Source organism: Lathyrus oleraceus, chromosome 6, assembly GCF_024323335.1.
Source record: "Lathyrus oleraceus cultivar Zhongwan6 chromosome 6, CAAS_Psat_ZW6_1.0, whole genome shotgun sequence".
In the NCBI taxonomy this organism is placed as follows: Eukaryota; Viridiplantae; Streptophyta; class Magnoliopsida; order Fabales; family Fabaceae; genus Lathyrus; species Lathyrus oleraceus.
The window spans coordinates 261886731-261894807 of record NC_066584.1 but is presented as its reverse complement, the minus strand read 5'-3'; positions in this window follow the sequence as shown (position 1 = coordinate 261894807).

Below are 8077 nucleotides of genomic sequence, written 5' to 3'. Positions count from 1 at the left end.
AAAATGCCACTTGACATTGAATCAAGGGTTTGTTCATCTACGCATCAAATGACTCAAGTATGGTTAAAATAGAGGCAATCTATGCATCAAATAACTCAAGTATGGTTGAAATAGAGGCAATCTATGCATCGAATGACTCAAGTATGGTTGAAATAGAGGCAACTTATCAATGCCTCAAAGTATCATGAATGAGTCATTGATCATTCATTAATAGGTTTGAAACATTGAAGGTTTTATCAATCCTAAACAACCATGGTCATGATCTAATAGATTTCATCAACCAATACAAATATAACAATAAGTCAACAATAAATAGCAAATGATAACAATAACAAAGTTTGATTGAAAATGATGAATAAAAAGTAGTAAGAGCAAATGTCCCCAAAAAATTGTATGAACCAAACAAAACCATTTGTTTCAAACTTGACTCAAAACTCTCTCAAAATACAACCCAAGAACACCCAACCATTTCAACACAAAAACAGAACCAAAGTGCTAAAGAGTTTTAGCTATAATCATTACCAAAAGATATGAAAAAAACTAAGTTGTTGTGGTGTTGAGCTTGAATATGAAACAAAAGGTTTGGGAAGGAGGTGACTATGGTTGAAACTCAATGAAGGAGCTGAATTGTGAATGTTAGAGAATGGAGGATTTTGAGGAAAAATGAAATGAGGAAAAAAAGTTAGTGGGGAGTGATTTTGAGAGGGAATGATTTGTTTGGGTTTAGGTTTAAGGAGAGGATTTGATTGATGTTTTAACAGAAATTTGGGGGCTCCTAGCTTGTGCAAATGAGGGGGAAATAGTGTCATATTTATAAAGAAAATAAGTGGGTAGATGGGTGAAAAAAAGGGAATCATTTTGAATGAAAAAAAGTTATTGCTGCTGTCTGCGCAGGTGTAACCAGTTACCAGGATTTGGGTAACCGGTTACACAGACCGAAATTGCCCTAGGGAGTCTGTTTAACGCAGGTGTAACCGGTTACCAGGGTTTGGGTAACCGGTTACACAGACCAAAAATGCCCATGGACACCTGTTTTGAAAGGGGTGTAACCGGTTACCAGGATTTGGGTAACCGGTTACATAGACTAAAAACTGGATTTTTTTGCTCTGTCACACATTTCCCTTTAAGGCTTTATCTGAAAAACCCCAATCTTTCTCAGGTGTGAACATCATGCCTTGAGTCCGTATAATATGCCTTTGGTTATGAATGTTAATGCAATTATGGTGATGAAACAATTAATGAATGCATGTGTAGCAATGTCATGGATCAAATGAAAGTCGTATAAGGTAGGGTAAATTTTGGGATATGACAACGATTACAGGTATGAAGGAAAGATTCTACCAACAAATATCATGAAAAATAAAAATAATAACGAAATAGAATAAAGGGTACCCCAATCGAAGGCTCAAAATGGTCAAGGCAGAGTTCTCTAGGTATAATGATCCTTCCTTTTTGCTCCTTATCTTTCTGTTCCTCTACCCTGACTTCTTCTACATTTCCTCTTTTCGATCCTCTGTGTTGCTGCTACTATAGAGGGGTTTAGCTCAGGAATTCTAAAGCTTCAATGGGAAGCTTCGAATGCTAAAAACTATGTAGCTTCTAATGAGGTGTTCAAGGGTTTTTTTGTTTCACTAGAATTTTCTAGGGTTTTCTTTTGCTACCCCTTTAATGTGTAGAGAGTATGCTATTTATATGAAACGGGGTTAAGAATTGAGGTACGTGTGAGATTGATCCAAAACGCGTGAGATTGTGAGAGCTATTTTTTCTAAACGTGTGAAGATTGAGAGGTATTAAGAATTATGTTAGGAATTTGTGATTTCAATCCCTGAAACCATGGAATTTGGGGAATGATCTGTAAGTTTGTTTTAGTGCTCCATGTGCAGATATTTTGGTATATTTTCATTGTTAAACCTTTGTTACCACTGTAAACTTGCTCTCACCCATGTAAAAGGGCTAATTGTTATTCCTTCTGATATAGTTTTACTGATGTATGTATGTGCATATTCATGCTTTGCTGATTTTTATTATTTTTTCATGTGGTTGAATGTGATGATAATGAGCATGGACGGAGATGGTGGAGAAGGGTATACTGCACAAGCATGAGGGAGAACACGTGAAGCCTGCAAAATTCACTTTTTTTTATAGATTTCTTTACATTATTAATGTAACATTACTATTATTGTTACTATTCCATGAAAAATGTAATAATAAAAATGTAACTAAATATTTTATTCTAATTCTATTTATTATTGTTTTTTTTAAAGTCTCTTTTGTTAACTAATTAAAAATACAAAAATAAATGATAACAAAAGTGACTAAATGTAAAAATAAAAAAACAACTTCTAATCATTTTTTTAAATATTTTGGATGTACTAAAATAAAAAACTAAAAACACTGCAAAAAAAAAACTAACCTTATGAGATTAAAAATAAAAATAAGAAAAAAAACTTTATTTACCTTATGAAACTTCTAGTGACTAAAGATTGAAATATTAAATCAAAAGAAATGGAAAAACTAGAAACATATATGAAATAACACTTAAATAAATAAAGTCAAAGGTCAAACATTGAATTTGACCTTTCTTCGTATGCAAGTCAATGGCCAACAAATGATACAAATGAGTTTATTTAACTAGTGTAGCAAAGCAAGGAATAAAACAAAGTCAATCATTCAAACTTATGCAGAAGAATGCTTTTTATAACTGATGAAAGTATATGACCGGATGAAATAGTCATGTTGATGAATATGAGAATGAAAAGAAAAAAAAAGCAATGCAAATTAAGTATGAGTAAATTGGGGTATGATAGCATGCAAGCAACTTCGTTTTATGTGAAAGATATATTTGCAATCGTCGTATCCATCAAAATATGGCCTCAATACTTGATTGGATAACACTTTCACGTCTATATAAATCAAAAGAGTTTGAGAAACTTATTGCTGCAAAAGTTTCAAACCCAGAATAATAGAAATGAACTTCAAACTTTGAAATTTATTATAAACCGATAAAATTAAATCTAGTAGCAGATGCCTTAAGCCGAAAATTTTGTGAATATGAACCCTTGCTTCTAGCTATCTCCTCACTAGTAGAAGATCTTGTCCACAAACTCCAACAGTATTACACTTCAAGCAACGATGGGTAGAAGTTAGTTGAGGAAAGGGAAAACAAGATTGAGGTACAAAATTGGAATAAATTTTCAAAAGGCTTACTTTATTTCAAAGATAAATTATTCCCGCCAAATTCTCCTTCTTGAATATTCCAGTATGGTTTCCTTATCTTGGTTAGGCCTTTACAAAGATGTAAAAGACTTTGTTAAACATTACTCAACATATCAACACAATATATATCAACCACAAAAAATGGATCTACATCACTGGATTCTCTTGATACCATATTGGAAAACAAAGAAAATATTTTAACTAAATAAAAATAGAACTTAACAAAAAGCAAACAATGAATGGAAACTTAATCTAATAAGAAAATATTGGACTTTATCTTTAAAGTTGGAGATCTAGTTCTTCTCAAATTACAACCATATAGATAGCAAATGGTCTTAAGAAGATCTTCTTAGAAACTAGCCAAACATTATTTTGGTCCCTTCACAGTAAAAACGTAGTATTGGACAAATGGCTTACAGATTGGACCTTTCACCTTCCTCCCAAATCCACCATGTAGTGCATGTTTCATAGTTGAGCCCTTAATTTGGTGAAACCTTAAGTGCTAACTTTTTATGGTTTTTTCAAGGAGAGAGGTGATATGATTTTTGGGAGAAATAATAAAATGCAGAAGAAGGTAGACAGGAAGGAGGGAGAGTGTCTTAGGAAAATAATAATTTATTTGATAGTGTTCAAGATGTAGAAAATTGTTCTAATAAATGCGAAAGAAAAGCTCTTGAAGACAAAGGAGACTTTGAGTTGGAAAGAAGAAGTGTACTTAAAGGAGTACTGTGTCACTCACTTAAGTTGGCTCAAAAAATGTCAAAGCATATATTGTCTGATCAAATCAACACAACACCTAAATATGATGTGCCTTAGCCTGTACCATTTCATTACATCAATGCCTCATACTACAAGAAAAAAATTAAATTGAGACAAAATATTTCGTCTCACAAAAGAGGAATTAACCTCTAGGTTTTACATTTTTTTGGAAATTCTACTTCATCAGTTGTGACTTTATTAGTTGGACGTTAAAAATGCATTTTTACACGAAGAGTTGGAGGAGAAAGTTTCTATGGATCAACCTCCACCAGGTTTTACTGTTTATGGAAATTCTAAACTTGTTTTTCGGCTTCACCGTTCTCTTTATGTGCTGAAACAGTCCCCACATGCTTGGTTTGGTCGTTTCATCTCTGCTTTGAAATAGTTCGGTATGACTAGATGTGAAGCAGATCACTCTGTTTTCTTTCTTCATTCCTCCAACGGTTAGCGCATCTTTCTTGTGGTCTATGTTGATGACATTGTTATCATTGGAGACGATACTGAGGGTATCCAGCGAATCAAAACTCATCTTTTAAAAAACTTTCAGACAAAAGATTTGGGTCCACTTAAATACTTCTTAGGTATTGAAGTTGCCAAGTCCTCATCTGACATTGCAATCAACCAACACAAGTATACCTTAGACATTCTCAGTGAAACAGGTATGCTTGATTGTCGTCCTGTTGATACTCATATGGATCCCAACTCCAAGCTTCTTTTGGGCCAGGGAGAGCCATTGAAAGACCCAGGAAGATATCAACAACTTGTGGAAAAACTCAACTATCTTACAATCACCATACCAAATATTACATTTACGGTGAGCATTGTGAGTCAGTTTCTGAACGCTCTTTGTGATAGTTGTCGTACCCCAAAATTTGTCCTCCCCTTTTCATATTTTATCTAACCTATGACTTGAGATTCATCTGCATCATGCATTCATCCTCACAAACATCATATATTCAAGGCTTGTGAATACCAATTTGGTTTAATTGACCTTGTGGGATTGCATCTTGATCTTTCATTTATGCCTAAACTCTAATGTGCTTGGCTTTTGCCCTGGATGAATCTATTGATCCATAAAACCCTAATTGTGGGTGCTTATCATGGGTGATTCATTTGTTGACCTTGTTGTGGGCTTAAAACCCTAGTGCTAGGGGGATGGATATGAGCTTACTTATTAAGCCTTGGTACTTGTTCATTTTACCCTTCACCTTGATCATATAAGACCCCAATTTTACTATAATCCTTTGTTCAAGGCATTGTGGAACATCTAATCATCTTTTGACCATACAAGCTTGAAAACCCTAGGCCCTTGACCCCTGGTTGTTTGTCTAATCATATGTGACTTGATCCTTGATCCAAAACCCTAATCCAGGAGGTGTTTCATGCCTAGTCATTTATGGATTGTCTGGTACCATAGTTCTTGATTCAAGGCCCTTATTCTCTGATTAGGGCCCGTGTTTCATCTTTGGTCCATAATGAAGGATAAGAGCGATCCAAAACACAACGGAATTTAAAAAAATCTCCTTTAGTGATCCTTACAAATGGGCATGATCAGTGATATAATCGTTACCTCTTGTGGCGATTTAAACCTTTGATGCAGATCTACGGAGCGATCACGAACGTTGAATGGTGACAACGCCTCTACTCAGTCCACACGAACAGATTTCTTCAATCTCAGTGCTAGCTGCTACGAATGAAGGCTTTGAGTGTGAGAGAGAGAGAAACAAAATTACAACTGCACTAATGCTTCTGCACAAGGGTTCTATTTATAGAACCACTTGTGTGGGCTGCAAGCTAAAAAGCCCACTTAAGTGTATGTGGCCCATATCTTATAATATGCCAAAATCACTTAAGCGCGTGGTACCTTACCATATTTCGTATTCTACTTAAGTACACCGTACCTTACGATGTTCTACAATTCACTTAAGTGCACCGTACCTTACGGTGTTCCTTAGTTACTCTATCTCTCATCAATCCGTCCTTTTGTCTGTGACCTTATAGGTTTTTGCGGCATTGACAATTATATTAAATCACGTATTTAACATAATAAATAGTGAGCGGTATCTAGAAACACATCACTGCTACCCAAGACACGAAAATGTCATGTGATATGACAAATCCTTTTGTGATAATACTTATGTGTACAATTACCCTTTTGCCCTTATGTCTATATTGAACACAAGGCATAGACCATGTCATCCTTGTCCAGTTCAGTATTGGGCCCGTAGACATTTATCCTGTTACGCAGGATGGGAAAATTCCATCTAGGTCACTCATGTCCCTCAGCATGCTTCATGGAGTACCCATCAACTGTCTTTATGGTCATCTAGTTACGGACAACGTTTGATCAGCAATAACGCACTCGACTCTACATCTAGGGTCCATAGTGGTTTCACGTCGAAGGGTGGTATACACCATTATCACAATGAGAATAACTTATGACACTTTGCATAACATCCTATATAGTATTCTCATAGCGGGTCAATCCAGTATAAATATTACTCTTAATATTCATACCTATGTTTAAGACTTGATAACTCCTTATCCATGATCCATGAGATGTGATCATCAGTCTATATACATAATAGTCTTAATGCTTTAATGTTATCCCATTTCATAATAAAGCTCGACTACGGATACTTTAAGAATAATGTCCTTATGTTTAATGGGATCTCATGATTAAGTCACACTTGATACATTAAACGGACTAGCTATTCTAGGGACTTTATTAAACAAACATAATAAAGAAAAAGCCTTTTATTGTTAATAAATAATTCGATACAAGTACCAAAAGTATTGGCCTCTAGGGCTTACACCAACAATTTCCCACTAGCACTAGAGCCAATCACGCATACCCCTAATGCCCATAGATCTAGTATGGCCATCATGCTTCTGCTGCGCAAGAGGCTTTGTCAGTGGGTCAATAATATTGTCAAGTGTAGGTACTCTGCATATTTTCACATCTCCTCTATCTATTATCTCTCGAATGAGGTGATAACGCCTAAGTATGTGTTTGGATCGTTGGTGAGATCTAGGCTCCTTAGCTTGTGCGATAGCACCATTGTTATCACAACAGAGACCAATGGGATCCACAATATGTCGCAACCTGAAAAATACAGTGTGCGAAAAAACAACCGGCGAAAGAAGATGACAGAAGAGTCGCCACCGTGCGTTATTTATCCCAAAGGAGGGAAAGGAAACGCTCGAAGTAAACCTGAAAAGAGGAACGGAAAAGGCAAGGTCTCGCAACCAAATCTTGGGTTCGGGAGTCGGTTATGCGAAGGGAAGGTATTAGCACCCCTACGCATTGTTGTTTGTATTTTTAAGTGTCGGGTTTTTGTTATCGTCTCCACAGGGATTGTGAGATATCGCCGCCGTTTGACAGTTGTTTCAATTCTTAACTCATAGTAACAAGGGGGTTTTGGTTTTAGTCACGGTATCTTGCATAAAAGTGTGATAAAATGGGGTAAAAGATTTGGTTTTAATATTTGAGAAATATTGCCAAAGTTAGGGTTCGACGATCACCTTGCATGTATATGTTCGATCAACAAAACTTATAAACTCCTTTAGATGATAAACTATTTCACAAATTCCTCCCAATGTGTTTATCTCTAACACACATTGTGAGTTTTCCCATTTTGATCCATTGTTTATCTCTAACACAATCTATCAAAATGACAACTTTTTGGTTCAACCTTATGGTGAACAAAATCATTCATTACTATCTCTAGCTAACAAACAAGATTGGATGAAAACCTAGGTAAAGAGTTGGTAAACATCTCTCGATCATAAACCAACACAAAGAGTTTTCAATAAAACAAAGTTTTCACCATATATTCATCATTAAAGAGTTTACAAATGAAGATCATCTCATATACACACAAAGCTTATGACCATCTACATCTAACCTTGACAAAATGAAGAACTTAGCTACTCATTTTCATGGTAGCTTGGTCAACAAGTTTCGGAAGAAGGTTGATCAACATCCGAGTCGAATAATCGAGATTGGATGGGAATCCACCTTCTTTTTGTGAAAGATTGTTAAGAGATGAAGAGAAATGATTTCTAGGTCACAGAGTATCTCTAGAGCAATGCTGGAAAA